The sequence below is a fragment of the Dendrobates tinctorius genome, unplaced genomic scaffold (genome assembly GCF_039654945.1).
Source record: "Dendrobates tinctorius isolate UK_male_01 unplaced genomic scaffold, ASM3965494v1 ptg000074l, whole genome shotgun sequence".
Taxonomy (NCBI): domain Eukaryota; kingdom Metazoa; phylum Chordata; class Amphibia; order Anura; family Dendrobatidae; genus Dendrobates; species Dendrobates tinctorius.
In genome coordinates this window covers 2,667,383-2,687,575 of record NW_027361742.1, presented here as the reverse complement: position 1 = coordinate 2,687,575, position 20,193 = coordinate 2,667,383, and the positions used below count along the sequence as shown (strand labels likewise).

General features: G+C 48.5%; 1 long non-coding RNA gene across 1 annotated transcript; it reads left to right on the top strand.

The window, feature by feature from the left end:
* The first annotated feature begins 96 nt into the window (after positions 1-96).
* LOC141096340 (uncharacterized) lies at positions 97-5,220 on the top strand. The gene is made up of 2 exons (XR_012233669.1): positions 97-2,565; positions 5,007-5,220. It is a non-coding gene; the product is annotated as an uncharacterized lncRNA (long non-coding RNA).
* The last annotated feature ends 14,973 nt before the right edge of the window (positions 5,221-20,193 follow it).

The window sequence follows — 20,193 nt, the reverse complement described above, 5'->3', positions numbered from 1 at the left end:
GACTATGGGATGGTTGATAATTATAATTTGCTATAACTAACCACAGTTACTATGCCCGGGCAGCGCCGGGCTCTTCAGCTAGTATGATATATTTTATGTAGTAGTTATTATCTAGAGTAGAAATATTTGCTACAGTAGAAAATTTCAAAGGTCATTCTGGGCACAATTAATTTGGACCAACAAACCTACAGTAATTTTGTTTGATTCATTTGATCAAGGGGTGGAAAACAAGCCACCCGTACTGAGATATTTTGGACTGTTGCTTTGGACTGAGTTACCTCTGCCAAGACTTTGGAACTTTTTCAAGTATGACTTTAAATTTCACTTTCCCACAGTGCAAGTTGTGTTTTGTGTTTAGACTGAAGATGTCCAATTGAGCGATGAGACTGAGCCCAGATGTTGCTAAAGCGTCACAAGGGTGAATAAATAGAAAGAACACCGTGAGCACAACAATATTAATGTGTTGGAATTGGACGCCACTGCTACAAGCCTATTTCTATCTATTTGGGATTACATAGCGTTATTTCTCTCCCACAAGTCTGCACAGCTCAAATACTATGGATCTCAGCTTCTTTTGCCTCTCTCTTTATAGTTCTCCTTGAATATACTGCCTTTGTATGAATTATCACAATAAAGTTATTTAGTATATTTCTCTGGACCTCTGCACAGTGTCTCAATTAGCATAATCCCGACACCCAGGGACCATTGTCTGCTCACTCCCACCCTGTTCAATGTTTTCTCTTGACCAGGCTATGGTTATTTATATGTTAATTTCTATCTCTTGAATTCTGCTTTCCAATCTCCCTACCAACAATATATAGCATCCCCACACATAACCGCTATTATTAGCATGTGTTTCTCCACATTTTGAGCTGGTATTATGTCTTTCTTCTGGTGGAAAGTAAGCTCTCTGTACTGTGGATCCCACAGCCATATTCTTCCTGTTAGTCACTTCCTGTTTACTGGAGCTTACAGCTCCCATTGGCCGCCCACCACTAAGTATCCCTCCCCCTCCCCTTTTTAAACCTGCATGTCTGCATGCAGGATCAGATGGCCGGTGGACACCGCATCTGGAGGCACGCTTGCCCCTCTCCTATATACTGACAAGGTAAATACTTAGTGCTGATATGTACCTATTAACAGGGGAGGTGATACTATTTATGCACACATTGCAATAATGCTCCCCCTTGCTATATCCTCCACAGCTCATTACCTTAGAGAGATCATTCTCCTCAGTAAGTACTCTTTTTTTTTTTCCTGCTACATGATTCACAACTACTATCATACGCTCCATTTCACCGCATCTTGTTTTTTAGATGCCTAAAGCACCATCGTCTTTTCTGATAGATGCCTATAAGCTCTACACAATCTATATACCACACGGTATGTTTGACATTCTTATGGATTGCTGCTATATATTTTCTATGGCTCTTTTTAAATTATTTGGCGTGATATGGGCAGTGTGGGATACCTGGCGTTATCGGCGACCAATTTATCCTATTTTTGTATGACCATTTTGACTATTGTTAGTATATACTTCTGTTTTCCTTTGGTTTTTTTTTCCTTTTTTTTCCTATGTTATTTTTTCTGTTTTATATGACGTTTTGTTTTGTAATTATATTTACCCTTGTAGTAACTGAAGAAGGTCACATTGACTGAAACGTCTTTTTTCGTGTACTACAATAAACCGCCTTACAAATACCTTTAAGTTGAGTGCTAGGTTCATATTTGTTGCTTTAACGGTTTGGGAACCTAACCTTAGCACCATCTTGAGTTGTGCTCACGGTGTTCTTTCTATACGTGTCTCCCCATACGTGATTGCACACTTTATGGTCATGACTACTTTCTCCTACAACGCAGAGGAAACCGCCAGTATCCTTGCATAATCCAAAATCCCCAGTGATTTCTTACAAATTCCCCCACGTGAAACCCGTGGTAGGGACTTGGAACGGGAATTAAGATTTCTTACCAATTCAGAATTGCATTGTGCTACTTTTGTCTGAGTATTTACGGGTCCAACGGATTCCTAGAGGTCTCCGGGTTCCTCTGCGACCTACACTTTTTCGGGAATCTCCTGACTTTTGTGCTAAATTTGAACAAATCCTTAACAAGTGTTCTCTCTACCTAATAACTCTCATAGTTGAATACCTCCAGAAGGCGGTTATAACCAGCTCTGAACGTGTGAAGGTCATCGAAACCCAATTATCAGCAACTGGTACACCAGAAGAGCTAAGTTCTCTAAAGGCTGAGATTCAAGTACGTATTGACCGCCATAAACGGGATATCGAAACTAGGAAGAGGAACAAATTTGCGAGGGACGCAGAGGACTATAAATTCAACCGGATCTACAGATGGCAGGACAGCTCAAGATCCACAAATACCAGACCAAGCCATCAATTATCGACAGATTATTCCACCTCCGGTTCAGACCAGGAACAAGGACTAACCGCTTCTACTTCAGCTCCTTTTTTAGGTTCACGCCGATGTTACAACTACAGAAGAAGACAAGGCGGGGACAGAGGCACAAGAAGGGACCAGGACCAAGGACGAATCACCCGATCCAAGGTACGGACAATCTGGTGATCAACATCTCCTCAAGAACCCTGAGTATCACAGAATATGCCGTCCTACAAAAGGGTCTCTCATTCTGCCCATCTTACAGATGTCGCACTTTTCACTTAGATATGGACCTCCAACGGTTTTTCCATCTTATAAGACTTAAGGTTCATTTCTCAACGATACCTGATAATAATGATCCCCCATTGGCAACCAACCCTAAACTTTTGTCTTCCCAAAGCTTGGGCCTATGTAATAAAAGTTTGTTCCGGCCCCCACATGCCTCGCATGCAATTGAAACATTCATCAATTTTGTACAGAACTCATTCCAATCATTAAGAAATGATATTGATAGGGGTACTTTGTTTTATCCTTCCAACTTTACAATTGAGGAACGACATGCCTTTCAGTCCTTACAGGAGGACAACTCCATAGTCATAAAACCGGCTGACAAGGGTGGGGCCCTAGTAATCATGGATAAATCCATGTATTTGTCCGAAATCATGCGACAATTGAATGACACTTCAATTTACCATACGCTGCCGCGGGATCCCACTTTTGATATCAGCCACCAAATTAATACCATCCTCCAGAAATACTCGGATCTGGGGGTTCTCGATCAGAAAACTTGTGATTTTCTCAGTAATAAAAACCCCATCACTCCTGTTTTTTACACTCTCCCAAAAGTCCATAAAAATCTGGAGAAACCACCTGGTAGACCAATTGTGGTGTCTACAGATTCGATTCTGTCACCCCTGGCAGTATTTTTAGAAAAAATATTAACACCTTTGATTCAGAAGTCTAAGTCCTTTATTCTGGACACAGGGGCCTTTCTATCAGATATCCAACATCTCCAAAAAGTCCCACAGGAGGCACTACTCGTGACACTAGATGTAAAGGATCTTTACACTTCAATACCCCACTCTGATGGTATTAATTCTACAGCCCGATTACTCACTTCCACAGGAATGGATGTAGATCAAATACACCTATGTATTGATCTTCTCCACTTGGTACTCACTTCTAATTTTTTTCTCTTCCAAGACGACTTCTACCTACAGGTACGTGGGACCGCAATGGGCTCCAATATAGCGCCCCCATATGCAAATGCCTATATGGCAGATTTCGAGGAAAGCATCATCTATAAAAGCGACCTCTTCCGCAACTACGCCATCATATGGAAGCGCTACATCGATGATGTCTTTTGCATATGGGGCGGCTCATTGGAGTCCTTGCTCTCTTTTTTTGACATCCTGAATTCATCCTGGCCCGGTATCCAATTCACCATAGGACACGATCTTTGGCGCATGAATTTTTTGGACACCATGGTCATTAAGGATCCCAATGGCTTCCTATCCACTGACCTGTATATTAAAAGTACAGACCGGAACAGCCTCCTCCATTTTGAAAGTCTCCATCCTCCCTCCACCAAACGGGCAATACCTAAATCACAATATCAAAGAGTGAAACGTATTGTTACCAACACTGATACTAGAACTCTACGCCTGGATGAGATGACCAACAAATCTGTAGAAAGAGGATATCCCTCCTCTTTACTAGAAGCATCAAGAGATACCCCCACACGATCACAAGAGGGAATGACGAACCGCGTTCCGTTTGTACATACGTTCCACCGCTTTGCCTATATTATCCACAAGTCCATTCGTAAAAATTGGCATTTACTTTCCACAGCTCATCCTGATGTTCGAGAATTTCAAAAACCATTTCTCCCCTGCTTTAAATGAGCACCCAATCTGAAGGACTCCCTGGTCAAAGCAGACATTGGCCCTAAATCCACTATTCACAAACAACGTTTTCTACATAAACCTAAAATGGGAACTTTCACATGCCTACATTGTGTCCAATGTAACAATGTTAGCAAGGGAGATAAATTTGTACACCCCCATTCTGGCAAAGAATTTAAAATCTCCAATTTCTTTACATGTGATTCTGCTTATGTGATATATCTCATTATATGTCCCTGTGGTCTTTTATATGTAGGGGAAACTTCACAACCTATACGAGATCGAATATCAAAGCACAAATCAACAATTAGGTGCAAAAATCTTCTTCCCATTCCCCACCACTTCATTACCCAGGGTCATAACATCTCACAACTTCGATTTCAGGTAATTGAACAGGTGTCACCTCCCCCGACGGGGTGGTAACAGGATCCTTCACCTCAAAAAACAAGAGGCATTTTGGATCCATACCCTCGAAACTATGAGCCTGAGAGGGTTAAATAGGGATTACAAAATATCAGCATTTTTATAAAAAACTACATCTCACATAAGCCCCTTACAAAATTAGAGTCAACACTCAGTGTATGTAATGGTTTTTTTTTTTTTTTGGTCCGACCTGTTTATTATGCTACTTTCATGTGTAGATTCGTTTTTCTAGGAGCCTTCTTGATGCCATAATATACTAATGTATTCCTCTCTTTCTCACAGAGTCGATTATATTAATGTGTTGGAATTGGACGCCACTGCTACAAGCCTATTTCTCTCTATTTGGGATTACATAGCATTATTTCTTTCCCACAAGTCTGCACAGCTCAAATACTATGGATCTCAGCTTCTTTTGCCTCTCTCTTTATAGTTCTCCTTGAATATACTGCCTTTGTATGAATTATCACAATAAAGTTATTTAGTATATTTCTCTGGACCTCTGCACAGTGTCTCAATTAGCATAATCCCGACACCCAGGGACCATTGTCTGCTCACTCCCACCCTGTTCAATGTTTTCTCTTGACCAGGCTATGGTTATTTATATGTTAATTTCTATCTCTTGAATTCTGCTTTCCAATCTCCCTACCAACAATATATAGCATCCCCACACATAACCGCTATTATTAGCATGTGTTTCTCCACATTTTGAGCTGGTATTATGTCTTTCTTCTGGTGGAAAGTAAGCTCTCTGTACTGTGGATCCCACAGCCATATTCTTCCTGTTAGTCACTTCCTGTTTACTGGAGCTTACAGCTCCCATTGGCCGCCCACCACTAAGTATCCCTCCCCCTCCCCTTTTTAAACCTGCATGTCTGCATGCAGGATCAGATGGCCGGTGGACACCGCATCTGGAGGCACGCTTGCCCCTCTCCTATATACTGACAAGGTAAATACTTAGTGCTGATGTGTACCTATTAACAGGGGAGGTGATACTATTTATGCACACATTGCAATAATGCTCCCCCTTGCTATATCCTCCACAGCTCATTACCTTAGAGAGATCATTCTCCTCAGTAAGTACTCTTTTTTTTTTTTTTTTCCTGCTACATGATTCACAACTACTATCATACGCTCCATTTCACCGCATCTTGTTTTTTAGATGCCTAAAGCACCATCGTCCTTTCTGATAGATGCCTATAAGCTCTACACAATCTATATACCACACGGTATGTTTGACATTCTTATGGATTGCTGCTATATATTTTCTATGGCTCTTTTTAAATTATTTGGCATGATATGGGCAGTGTGGGATACCTGGCGTTATCGGCGACCAATTTATCCTATTTTTGTATGACCATTTTGACTATTGTTTGTATATACTTCTGTTTTCCTTTGTTTTTTTTTCCTTTTTTTTCCTATGTTATTTTTTCTGTTTTATATGACGTTTTGTTTTGTAATTATAATTACCCTTGTAGTAACTGAAGAAGGTCACATTGACTGAAACGTCTTTTTTCGTGTACTACAATAAACCGCCTTACAAATACCTTTAAGTTGAGTGCTAGGTTCATATTTGTTACCAGGGTGAATAAGGCCCTGAACAGCGGCAGCAATAGAAGATAAAGGTACTCTTATACTCAGCCATGGACACCTGCACTCCCCTCACCCATTGCTTTGGAGAAACGAGGGGTTAATGTCATGAAGGGCAGGGACAGATTGCTCTTTAGAGTCTGTTCTTTTGCTAACCAGGGAAAGTAGTGAAGTCACCCCAAAGTGATTAGGGCATAATACTCCCCGTGCTTCCCTGCAACAGAGACCCATTTAAAAAATTGCAGTCAAGAAGATCCGAAGAAAGAATATTTCTTGATATTTTAGCACCTGCTGGTCCAATGTTGTTTTTGTTTTGATTTTTTCCGTTTTAAGCCCAGGATGTTGTTTTTTACCAAAACAGTTTTCTATTGGTAGCAAATAAATAAATATATATAGGAGCAATGCAAATAATGATAAATGGCATAGTTTAGTGGCAGGTTAATTAATTAAAGTGATTGAAACCAAGGGGTGGAATGTATACTATGAGTTATTTTTAATGGTTTCAACACTCCAATTAATTAATACCAACTATTGATACGGTTACAATCTACTGTATATATATATATATATGTGTATATATATATATATATATATATATATATATATATATATATATATATAGTCTCATCTCTTTGATCCTTCCGAGAAGGTAATTGACTTGTTCAACCAGATGGTCAAATTGTCCAAGCAGAGCAAATAACTGTTTTTTATTATCTTGACACTTATCTTCTAAAAACAAAGAAGTCTTGAATTTCAAAGATGAGAGTCCCAGAGATTTTATCTTGTTAATAGTGTTGAGCATTCTGATCGGCCGATATTAGCTGTATCGGAATTCCGATAATGACTTCCGATACTTTTTTCATATCGATGCCGGAATCGGAAGTTCCCATAATGCTATGAGCCCGCTCGCTTTGATTCAACCAATGGGAATCCTCAGAAGTGTGGGCACATCCTGTTAGGCATGTAGGCATGTTAACTATTGGCATGGCTGTGATTGGCTGCTGAAATGATGTCATGATGCACTTTAAAAGCCGACGCCATTTCTGGTCACTCTGCTGTGAATTCAGTTAGGGACAGGCTGCTGTTGAAGACTGTGAGAGACAGTTAGAAATAGCGATTCTACAAAACATATTGTGCTTTAACCAGGCTACATAAACCACCACTGTAGCTTTCTTTTCCCTAGCAGCAGTGTTCACAGCTGTCTGCTAGGGCTGTGTGAGTGCAGCTCACGCTGTGGAGTGGGTCCTGCAGCCACATCTGGTTGTAGGCCGCCCAGCGTGCCTCACTGCTGCCTCATACATATTTTTCTTTTTGAGCTGCTTATTTTTAAAAAATTCTATCTAGTGTGCTTCCATCCGTATCCATATACGTTGGTTGCAAACACTAGTAGTAGACAGCGAAGCCTTTCTGCAGCCTTTCAGTGCTAGTGCCCACTTAGCTGCACTGTTCACGGCTGTCTGAGAGGTCTCTGACTGTGTGTGAGTGCAGCTCACGCTGAGTAGTGTGTCCTGCAGCTACGTCTGGTTGTAGGCCGCTCAGCGTGCGTCACTGCCTCACACATATTTTTCTTTTATTGCAGCTCATTTTTTCTTCTCCTGTTAGTGTGCATCCATCCGTATCCATATACGGTGGTTACAAACACTCTAGGAGTAGACAGCGGAGCCTTTCTGCAGCCTTTCAGTGCTAGTGCCCACTTAGCTGCACTGTTCACGGCTGTCTGAGAGGTCTCTGACTGTGTGTGAGTGCAGCTCACGCTGAGTAGTGTGTCCTGCAGCTACGTCTGGTTGTAGGCCGCTCAGCGTACATCACTGCCTCACACATATTTTTCTTTAATTGCAGCTCATTTTATCTTCTCCTATTAGTGTGCATCCATCCATATCCATCTACATTGGTTGGTTGCAAACACTATATAGGAGTAGATAGAGGAGCCTTTTTTCTGGCTTGTGCCCTTCATCTGCAGCCAGATTAGTATTACCCAATTTTTTGGGAGCCTCATCTTTTGCATTGTAAGTTACCTGCCTGCATTGTAATAGTATCACCAACTTTTTGGAGCTATCACTTTCAAATCTTTGGTCACATCCTTTCAGTTTTTTTCACAAAAAAACAATAAAGTTCACCAAACACTACATTTGAAAGTTGTGTAGGCCTCATTAGCTCCTATTAAAGTGTAGTCCACACACACACTTCATAAAATTATTTTTTTTTCTACCTGTAACCAGCTGTTCAGGAATAAGCACACTAAGCCCCCCTTTGTACTTTTCTGCCTATCATTATCAGTCTAGCAAGATGAAGAAGGCAGGGAGTAAGGCACGTGGGCGTGGGCGTGGAGTTTCAGCAGGGAGAGGCCGTGGGGATTCTGCAGGGAGAGGACATGGGGATTCTGCAGGGAGATGACGTGGGGATTCTGTGCCTGCTGCGGGCACCAGTGAGTCAGCATCCCCCAGTTTTAGCAGGTAACAGTCTTTTATACGCAGCTTTGTAGGACCTCGCCGTACCCCACTGCTGCGGGAGGAACAAATTGAAGCCGTTGTCGGATGGATGGCAGCTAACGCATCGACTTCAATGACTTCCACATCCTCTCAGGGCCAGAGCACCGAAGAGCAACCATCTGTCTCTTCACCACCTGCCAAAGTGCCCAGGCAGTCAGAGAGCCCTGGACAGGAGCCATCACAGTCTCTACTTCTGTTCTCTGAATCTGTTGGCTTGGAAAGAGCGGGCCAGCCAAGCAGCATTCCAGAATGTGAAGAAGAGGGAGTATGCAGTGATGCGCAACTTCTTTGTCCCTCTGAATCTGAAGAGGCGGGTGGGCCAGTGCCTATGGTCAGCACACCTCAGTATGCATCAGATGATGACGAGACACAGGTGTCACTTTCTGGTGCGTACGGTGCTGGCGAGACAACCAGGAGAAGCAGGTGTTTGAAGAGGGGAGTGTAGATGATGAGGTCCTTGACCGATCATGGCGTGAGGAACAGGAAGGTGGTGGGAGCAGCTCTGAGGAAGAGATTCCCCGAACGGTCAAAACAGGAGGGAGAGGGAGGGGTCAGACTTGGTTGCCTGTAGCCTCCACTTCGGCACCCGTTAGGAGCATTCGTCTTTCAAAAGGCAAAACGGGCGCTCCCAAGACTTGCAGTGCGTGGTCCTTTTTTGACACAGTTGCAGATGACATTTGCTTTGTCAAATGCAAGCTGTGTCATCAGAGAGTCAAAAGAGGGAAAAATGTCAGCAACCTCAATACCACTAATATGTGGAAACATGTGCGGACCAAGCACGAGGTGGAGTTATACAGACACACTGAAGACATAGGCCAACGTACAGCACCACCTACCACCTCTTCAGCTCGTGTTGGGGCCTCTTCCTCCAGCTCACACACAGCTGGTTCGGCTTCCTCACAGGATCGCCAAGGAAGAACCTCTGGCACTGTTGTCCGGAGACCCTGTGACATTCCACCCACAGCACCATGTTCCCAGTCATCCTCATACTCCCAGGCCACAAGACAGCCATCGGTAGCACAGGCATGGGATAAAAGGCAGTCATACTCTGCAAACCATCCCTGAGCACAGGCTCTGAATGCTGGCATTGCCAAACTACTGGCACTTGAAATGCTCTCATTCAGGCTGGTGGAGACTGACACCTTCCGGGACTTCATGGCATTGGCAGTCCCACAGTACACCGTGCCCAGCCGCTTTTATTTCAGCAGGCGAGCCGTCCCTGCCCTGCAGAAACATGTGGAGGGAAAAATAAAACATGCGCTACTAAACGCCGTTAGTAGCAAGGTCCACCTGACCACCGATGCGTGGACCAGTAACCATGGACAGGGCCGATACCTTTCCCTCACTGCCCATTGGGTCAATGTTGTGGAGCCGGGTACAAATCTGGAGAGTGGCGCTGTACGTGTTCTGCCAACTCCACGGATTGCAGGAATCCAGTCTGTACACATAGACTCCTCCTCCTACTCAAGTTCCTCAGAAACAGCGCAGCAGGAGCCTGTTACGACCGATATGAGTACAGCCATGGCCAAACGGCAACAGGCCGTACTCAAATTAATTTCTTTGGGGAATCGAAGCCACACAGCGCAGGAGCTCTGGAATGCCATCAAGCAGGAGAGCGACGTGTGGTTTGTGCCAGCGAATCTCCAGCCGGGCTTGGTAGTGTGTGACAATGGCCGAAATCTGGTGGCAGCTCTGGGCCTAGGCAACCTCACTCACATCCCATGTCTGGCACATGTGCTGAACTTGGTCATTCAGAGCTTTCTGAAGGACTATCCGGTTCTTGATGCACTGCTGCACAAGGTCCGCATAGAGTGCGCTCACTTGCGGCATTCCAGCACGGCAAGATCGCGCCTTGCTGCTCTGCAGCGCCGATTACGCCTTCCGGAACATCGCATCATATGTGACCTACCCACCAGGTGGAATTCAACGTTACATATGTTGAAGCGGTTGTGTGAGCAGCAGGCAGCAGTCATGGAGTACCAGCTGCATCAGGCGCAAACAAGTCACACTGTGCGCCAGTCACACTTCAGCACCACTGAGTGGGCCTCTATGAAGGACATCTGCCTCGTTTTGCGTGCCTTCGATGATTCCACGCGGATGGCGAGTGCAGGTGATGCACTAGTCAGCATGACTGTCCCCCTTATCTGCCTGCTTCAAAAAACACTGCAAGGACTAAGGGAGGAGGTTTTGGAAGAGGTGGAGGATGAGGAGTCCCAAATGCCATCTGCTTCTGGACAGTCTGCGCTACATGCTTCCTCACAAAGGCCTAGGCAGGGGACACTTTGTGAGGAGGATGAGGAGGAGTCGATGGAGGAGGAAGACATCTCTCCAGAGGAGGGAGGTACACAAAGCTCTAGTCAGTATGTACAGCGAGGGTGGGGTGATGCAGAGCAGGCAGAGATCATGCCTCAAGCAGGGGACAGCGGTTCTTTGGCAGTTGGGAGTCTGCAGCACATGGTTGATTTCATGCTGCAGTGCCTGAGAAATGACCGCCGCATCGCCCACATTCTCTACACGGCTGATTATTGGGTGTACACCCTCCTAGATCCTCACTACCGGGACAACTTACAAAGCCTCATAACAACGTTGAACCGGGAGCGTAAACTGCAGGAGTACCAAGACACACTGGTGCAGTCCATCATGTTTTCCATTCCACCCGACAGCAGTGGTACTAGTGCTTTACAAAGCAGCTCTGTCCGTCGAGGCAGTGGAGGAAACTCGGCACAAAGAGGGAGTAGAGGCAGCGCCTCAGCACAAGGCAAGACCACTATGGCCCAAATGTGGCAAAGTTTTGTGTGTCCGCCACAATTGTCTACACCATCACAGACGGCTCCAGTCAGCAGGAGGCAACGTTTCCGTCAGATGGTGACAAACTACATGTCTTGCCCTCTCAGTGTACTCCCAGATGGCTCTTCCCCCTTCAAGTTTTGGGTCTCTAAGCTGGATACATGGCCAGATCTTAGCCAGTATGCATTGGAGGTGCTGGCTTGCCCTGCTGCCAGTGTATTATCGGAATGCATCTTTAGTGCCGCAGGTGGTGTACTAACAGACCGTCGCACGCAACTATCTTCCGATAATGTCGACCGGCTTACTTTTCTGAAAATGAACAAGGCCTGGATCTCTCCAGAATTTGCCAGTCATCTTCCCGACTAAATAATTGGTTGGCAACTGTATCCAGGTCTCCTGTTGTGTTCATGTTTCTACCACCTGAACTATTATCCCTGGGCTTCAACACAGCCCATTGTCGCTCAGATGTGTCGTCTGCACAGAGAAAAACACACTAGCTCCTGTGTTAGTGGGGTTCAGTAACGCCAGCTGCTCCCCTGCTGTGTGGACGGCAAAGTCTCCTGCTCCATCCACATTCAAACTCCTACTGATTTTTAACCGTGCTCCACTTAGGCCTCTTGCTCCACTGTCTCTAGTATTTCCCCTGGCCTCCAACCCCGCATGTTACAGCTCTGAAGTGGAGTCTGCACAATCCACACTTGTTCCTGTTACTTGGGCTCAGTCATGTCAGTTGATCCCCTGATGTGTGTCCGGCAAGGTCTCCTGCTCTGTCCACATTCCCATTACTAGTAGTGTAAATGAGGACAGAGCTGGAGACCTTGCCGGACACACATCAGGGGATCAACTGACGGGACTGAGCCCCAGTAACACAGGAACAAGTGTGGATTGTGCTGACGCCACTTCGGAGCTGTAACTGGCGGGGTTGGAGGCCAGGGGAAATACTAGAGACAGTGGAGCCAGAGGCCTAAGTGGAGCATGGTTACAATCAGTTGTAGTCTACAACCTCTATAAAACCAGCTGCAAGTTGGCCTCCGCCTGCTGCATGCCTCATCCTGGGCTCCAACAACGCCAGTTGGTGTTCAGAAGTGCCGTCTTCACAGAGAAAAACACACTAGCTCCTGTGTTAGTGGGGTTCAGTAACGCCAGCTGTTCCCCTGCTGTGTAGATGGCAAAGTCTCCTGCTGCCTCCACATGCCAACAACATCAGGCCTCAGCCTGCTCCATGCCTCCATTCCCATTACTAGTAGTGTGAATGAGGACTGAGCAGGAGACCTTGTCAGACACACATCAGGGGATCAACTGACGTGACTGAGCCACAGTAACACAGGAACAAGTGTGGATTGTGCAGGCACCACTTCAGAGCTGTAACTGGTGGGGTTGGAGGCCAGGGGAAATACTAGAGACAGTGGAGCCGGAGGCCATAGTGGAGCAAGGTTACAGTCAGTAGTAGTCTACAACCTCTATAAAACCAGCTGCAAGTTGGCCTCCGCCTGCTGCATGCTTCATCCTGGGCTCCAACACAGCCAGTTGTTCCCCTGCTGTGCGGATGGCAAAGTCTCCTGCTGCCTCCAAAATCACGCAACATCTTATTTTCTACTTGCTCCAAGTAGGCCTCAGCCTGCTCGGAGCATTGATCCTGGGCTCCAACACAGCCAGTTGTAGCTTGGAAGTGCCGTCCACACAGATAGAAACACTCGCTCCTGTGTCTGTGGGGTTCAGTAACGTCAGCTGCTCCCCTGCTGTGTGAATGGCAAAGTCTCCTGCTGCCTACACCGTCACACTACTACTGATTTTTAACCGTGGTCCACTTCGGCCTCTGGCTCTACTGTCTCTAGTATTTCCCCTGGCCTCCAACCCCGCCAGTCGCTGCTCTGAAGTGTCGTCTGCACAATCCACACTTGTTCCTGTGTTACTGGGGCTCAGTCACGTCAGTTGATCCCCTGATGTGTGTCCGGCAATGTCTCCTTCTCTGTCCCCATTCCCATTACTAGTAGTATTACTAGGTGCCTGCAGTTTCGGTGCTTCCTGTGTGGGCTGCGGGTTCTGGTACAAAAGGCTGGTTTCCGTAGTGCAAATAGGACAAGCACCCCCTGTTGGACTGTGGGATTCGGTAACTGCGTCCTGCTCGCGGCCTTGCAACTTTGCTGATTATGGGTACCTTCTGCTACCCATCCGGGTTCCAGCACCGTTAGCTGGTTCTCAGCAGTGTCTTTGGCACGGGTACTCCCTCCTGTCCAGCCAGGTTCCAGCACCATCAGCTGTTTCTCGGCAGAGCCTTTGGCCGAGGTGCCTCCTTCTCGGTGTCCGAGTTCCAGCAACGTCTGCTGGTTCTTGGTAATGCTTTTTAGCACAGGTACCTCCTGCTTAGAAACCGTGTTCCAGCACCGTCAGCTGGTCCACAGTTGTGCCATTGGCTCTTGTTTCTTCTGCTACCCATCCGGGTTCCAGCACCGTCAGCTGGTTCTCGTCAGTGTCTTTGGCATGGGTACTCCATCCTGCCCAGCTGGGTTCCTGCACCGTCAGCTGTTTCTTGGCAGAGCCTTTGGCCGAGGTGCCTCCTTCTCGGTGTCCGAGTTCCAGCAATGTCTGCTAGTTCTTGGAAATGGTTTAAAGCACAGGTATCTCCTGCTTAGAAACTGTGTTCCAGCACCATCTGCTGGTCCACAGTTGTGCCATTGGCTCTTGTTTCTTCTGCTACCCATCCGGGTTCCTGCACCGTCAGCTGGTTCTCGGCAGTGTCTTTGGCACGGGTACTCCCTTCTGCCCAGCCGGGTTCCAGCACCGTCAGCTGTTTCTCGGCAGAGCCTTTGGCCGAGGCGCCTCCTTCTCGGTGTCCGAGTTCCAGCAATGTCTGCTAGTTCTTGGTAATGCTTTAAAGCACAGGTATCTCCTGCTTAGAAACCGTGTTCCAGCACCATCAGCTGGTCCACAGTTGTGCCATTGGCTCTTGTTTCTTCTGCTACCCATCCGGGTTCCTGCACCGTCAGCTGGTTCTCGGCAGTGTCTTTGGCACGGGTACTCCATTCTGCCCAGCCGGGTTCCAGCACCGTCAGCTGTTTCTCGGCAGAGCCTTTGGCTGAGGTGCCTCCTTCTTGGTGTCCAATTTCCAGCAACGTCTGCTAGTTCTTGGTAATGCTTTAAAGCACAGGTATCTCCTGCTTAGAAACCGTGTTCCAGCACCATCAGCTGGTCCACAGTTGTGCCATTGGCTCTTGTTTCTTCTGCTACCCATCCGGGTTCCAGCACCGTCAGCTGGTTCTCGGCAGTGTCTTTGGCACGGGTACTCCCTCCTGCCCAGCCGGGTTCCAGCACCGTCAGCTGTTTCTCGGCAGAGCCTTTGGCCAAGGTGCCTCCTTCTCGGTGTCCGAGTTCCAGTAACGTCTGCTGGCTCTTGGTAATGCTTTTTAGCACAGGTACCTCCTGCTTAGAAACTGTGTTCCAGCACCGTCAGCTGGTCCACATTTGTGCCATTGGCTCTTGTTTCTTCTGCTACCCATCTGGGTTCCAGCACCGTCAGCTGGTTCTCTGCAGTGTCTTTGGCACGGGTACTCCCTTCTGCCCAGCCGGGTTCCAGCACCATCAGCTGTTTCTCGGCAGAGCCTTTGGCCGAGGTGCCTCCTTCTTAGTGTCCAAGTTCCAGCAACGTCTGCTGGTTCTTGGTAGTGCTTTAAAGCACAGGTACCTCCTGCTTAGAAACGGTGTTCCAGCACCGTCAGCTGGTCCACAGTGGTGCCATTGGCTCTTGTTTCTTCTGCTACCCATCCGGGTTCCAGCACCGTCAGCTGGTTCTCGGCAGTGTTTTTGGCACGGGTACTCCCTCCTGCCCAGCCGGGTTCCAGCACCATCAGCTGTTTCTCGGCAGAGCCTTTGGCCGAGGTGCCTCCTTCTCGGTGTCCGAGTTCCAGCAACGTCTGCTGGTTCTTGGTAGTGCTTTAAAGCACAGATACCTCCTGCTTAGACACCATGTTCCAGCACCGTCAGCTGGTCCACAGTTGTGCCATTGGCTCTTGTTCCTTCTGCTACCCATCCGGGTTCCAGCACGGTCAGCTGGTTCTCGGCAGTGTTTTTGGCACGGGTACTCCCTCCTGCCCAGCCGGGTTCCAGCACCATCAGCTGTTTCTCGGCAGAGCCTTTGGCCGAGGTGCCTCCTTCTTGGTGTCCGAGTTCCAGCAACGTCTGCTGGTTCTTGGTAGTGCTTTTTAGCACAGGTACCTCCTGCTTAGAAACCGTGTTCCAGCACCGTCAGCTGGTCCACAGTTGTGCCATTGGCTCTTGTTTCTTCTGCTACCCATCCGGGCTCCAGCACCGTCAGCTGGTTCTCGGCATTGTCTTTGGCACGGGTACTCCCTCCTGCCCAGTCGGGTTCCAGCACCGTCAGCTGTTTCTTGGCAGAGCCTTTGGCTGAGGTGCCTCCTTGTCGGTGTCCGAGTTCCAGCAACGTCTGCTGGTTCTTGGTAGTGCTTTTTAGCACAGGTACCTCCTGCTTAGAAACCGTGTTCCAGCACCGTCAGCTGTTCCACAGTTGTGCCATTGGCTCTTGTTTCTTCTGCTACCCATCCGGGTTCCAGCACCGTCAGCTGGTTCTCGGCAGTGTCTTTGGCACGGGTACTCCATTCTGCCCAGCCGGGTTCCAGCACCGTCAGCTGTTTCTCGGCAGAGCCTTTGGCTGAGGTGCCTCCTTCTCGGTGTCCAATTTCCAGCAACGTCTGCTTGTTCTTGGTAGTGCTTTAAAGCACAGGTACCTCCTGCTTAGAAACCGTGTTCCAGCACCGTCAGCTGGTCCACAGTTGTGCCATTGGCTCTTGTTTCTTCTGCTACCCATCCGGGCTCCAGCACCGTCAGCTGGTTCTCGGCATTGTCTTTGGCACGGGTACTCCCTCCTGCCCAGTCGGGTTCCAGCACCGTCAGCTGTTTCTTGGCAGAGCCTTTGGCTGAGGTGCCTCCTTGTCGGTGTCCGAGTTCCAGCAACGTCTGCTGGTTCTTGGCAGTGCTTTTTAGCACAGGTACCTCCTGCTTAGAAACCGTGTTCCAGCACCGTCAGCTGTTCCACAGTTGTGCCATTGGCTCTTGTTTCTTCTGCTACCCATCCGGGTTCCCGCACCATCAGCTGGTTCTCGGCAGTGTCTTTGGCACGGGTACTCCCTCCTGCCCAGCCGGGTTCCAGCACCATCAGCTGTTTCTTGGCAGAGCCTTTGGCCCTTTTGCCGAGGTGCCTCCTTCTCAGTGTCCGAGTTCCAGCAACGTCTGCTGGTTCTTGGTAGTGCTTTTTAGCACAGATACCTCCTGCTTAGAAGCCGTGTTCCAGCACCGTCAGCTGGTCCACAGTTGTGCCATTGGCTCTTGTTTCTTCTGCTACCCATCCGGGTTCCAGCACCGTCAGCTGGTTCTCGGTAGTGTCTTTGGCACGGGTACTCCCTCCTGCCCAGCCGTGTTCCAGCACCGTCAGCTGTTTCTCGGCAGAGCTTTTGGCCGAGGTGCCTCCTTCTCGGTGTCCGAGTTCCAGCAACGTCTGCTGGTTCTTGGTAGTGCTTTAAAGCGCAGGTACCTCCTGCTTAGAGACCGTGTTACAGCACCGTCAGCTGGTCCACAGTTGTGCCATTGGCTCTTGTTTCTTCTGCTACCCATCCGGGTTCCAGCACCGTCAGCTGGTTCTCGTCAGTGTCTTTGGCATGGGTACTCCATCCTGCCCAGCTGGGTTCCAGCACCGTCAGCTGTTTCTTGGCAGAGCCTTTGGCCGAGGTGCCTCCTTCTCGGTGTCCGAGTTCCAGCAATGTCTGCTAGTTCTTGGAAATGGTTTAAAGCACAGGTATCTCCTGCTTAGAAACTGTGTTCCAGCACCATCAGCTGGTCCACAGTTGTGCCATTGGCTCTTGTTTCTTCTGCTACCCATCCGGGTTCCTGCACCGTCAGCTGGTTCTCGGCAGTGTCTTTGGCACGGGTACTCCCTTCTGCCCAGCCGGGTTCCAGCACCGTCAGCTGTTTCTCGGCAGAGCCTTTGGCCGAGGCGCCTCCTTCTCGGTGTCCGAGTTCCAGCAATGTCTGCTAGTTCTTGGTAATGCTTTAAAGCACAGGTATCTCCTGCTTAGAAACCGTGTTCCAGCACCATCAGCTGGTCCACAGTTGTGCCATTGGCTCTTGTTTCTTCTGCTACCCATCCGGGTTCCTGCACCGTCAGCTGGTTCTCGGCAGTGTCTTTGGCACGGGTACTCCATTCTGCCCAGCCGGGTTCCAGCACCGTCAGCTGTTTCTTGGCAGAGCCTTTGGCTGAGGTGCCTCCTTCTTGGTGTCCAATTTCCAGCAACGTCTGCTTGTTCTTGGTAGTGCTTTAAAGCACAGGTACCTCCTGCTTAGAAACCGTGTTCCAGCACCGTCAGCTGGTCCACAGTTGTGCCATTGGCTCTTGTTTCTTCTGCTACCCATCCGGGCTCCAGCACCGTCAGCTGGTTCTCGGCATTGTCTTTGGCACGGGTACTCCCTCCTGCCCAGTCGGGTTCCACCACCGTCAGCTGTTTCTTGGCAGAGCCTTTGGCTGAGGTGCCTCCTTGTCGGTGTCCGAGTTCCAGCAACGTCTGCTGGTTCTTGGTAGTGCTTTTTAGCACAGGTACCTCCTGCTTAGAAACCGTGTTCCAGCACCGTCAGCTGTTCCACAGTTGTGCCATTGGCTCTTGTTTCTTCTGCTACCCATCCGGGTTCCCGCACCGTCAGCTGGTTCTCGGCAGTGTCTTTGGCACGGGTACTCCCTCCTGCCCAGCCGGGTTCCAGCACCATCAGCTGTTTCTTGGCAGAGCCTTTGGCCCTTTTGCCGAGGTGCCTCCTTCTCGGTGTCCGAGTTCCAGCAACGTCTGCTGGTTCTTGGTAGTGCTTTTTAGCACAGATACCTCCTGCTTAGAAGCCGTGTTCCAGCACCGTCAGCTGGTCCACAGTTGTGCCATTGGCTCTTGTTTCTTCTGCTACCCATCCGGGTTCCAGCACCGTCAGCTGGTTCTCGGCAGTGTCTTTGGCACGGGTACTCCCTTCTGCCCAGCCGGGTTCCAGCACCGTCAGCTGTTTCTCGGCAGAGCCTTTGGCCGAGGCGCCTCCTTCTCGGTGTCCGAGTTCCAGCAATGTCTGCTAGTTCTTGGTAATGCTTTAAAGCACAGGTATCTCCTGCTTAGAAACCGTGTTCCAGCACCATCAGCTGGTCCACAGTTGTGCCATTGGCTCTTGTTTCTTCTGCTACCCATCTGGGTTCCAGCACCGTCAGCTGGTTCTCGGCAGTGTCTTTGGCACGGGTACTCCCTCCTGCCCAGTCTGGTTCCAGCAGGCCTGCTGTTTCTGGGTAGTGTCAATGTCACTTTGCCACCAATACGTTGTCCTGTCGTGTTGCGGTCGGGTTAGCCGAGTCTATGGTGCCTGCAGTTTCGGTGATTCCTATGTGGGCTGCGGGTTCTGGTACTAAAGGCTGGTTCCGTAGTGCCAATAGGACAAGCACCCTTGTTGGACTGTGGAATTTGGTAACTGCGTCCTGCTCGCGGCCTTGCAACTTTGTTGATTATGGGTACCTTCTGCTACCCATTCGGGTTCCAGCACCGTCAGCTGGTTCTCGGCAGAGCCTTGGGCCTAGGTGCCTCCTTCTCAGCATGCAAGTTCCAGCAACGTCTGCTGGTCCTTGGTAGTGCTTTGTAGCACCGGTACCTCCTGCTTAGTAACCGTGTTCCAGCACCGTCAGCTGGTCCACGGTTGTCCCATTGGCTCTTCTTCCTTCTGCTGCCCCTCCGGGTTCCAGCACCGTCAGGTGGTCCTCGCTAGTTTCATTTGCTCTTCCAGCTTCTGCTACCCATCAGGGTTCCAGCACCGTCAGCTGGTTCTCGGCAGAGCCTTTGGCTTAGTTGCCTCCTTCTTGGTATCCGAGTTCCAGCAACGTCTGCTGGTCCTTGGTAGTGCTTTGTAGCACAGGTACCTCCTGCTTAGTAACCGTGTTCCAGCACCGTCAGCTGGTCCACATTTGTGCCATTGGCTCTTGTTCCTTCTGCTGCCCCTCCGGGTTCCAGCACCGTCAGCTGGTCCTCGCTAGTTCCATTTGCTATTGTTCCTTCTGCTACCCATCCGGGTTCCAGTACCATCAGCTGGTTCTCGGCAGTTCCTCAGCCTTCTTGTACCTTCTGCTACTTTTTCAAGTTCAAGCTTGTGGAAATGGTTTTTGATTCTCACTCTGGATCTCCCTGACAATGACTCTGAAGATGACGACCCTGAAGACCACACAGAAGAATACCTAAAAGATGACCCTGAAGAAGATGACCAAGAGGACAAAGAACATGAAGACAACCACCAAGATGCAGAACAACAAGAGACAGAAGAACAAGAAGCATAAAAATCAAAAGCAGAAGACCATTAAGCATAAGACTAAAAATCTGAGCAAATGATATTATCTAATTTATAAGCAGAAGAAGACAAAGCAGTGTATGGGGGTGAGTCCGTTCCTCCTCGTGGTGCCCCTGAAAAAGGCCTGCTGCTGCAGGCCAAACTGAACGCGGACAAATCCTGTTGTAAATCTTTTGTGACAGGCTGAACGGAAGGTGTAATCTTCAAACTTTTATAGATTACAACTACAGGAATGCCTGACACAA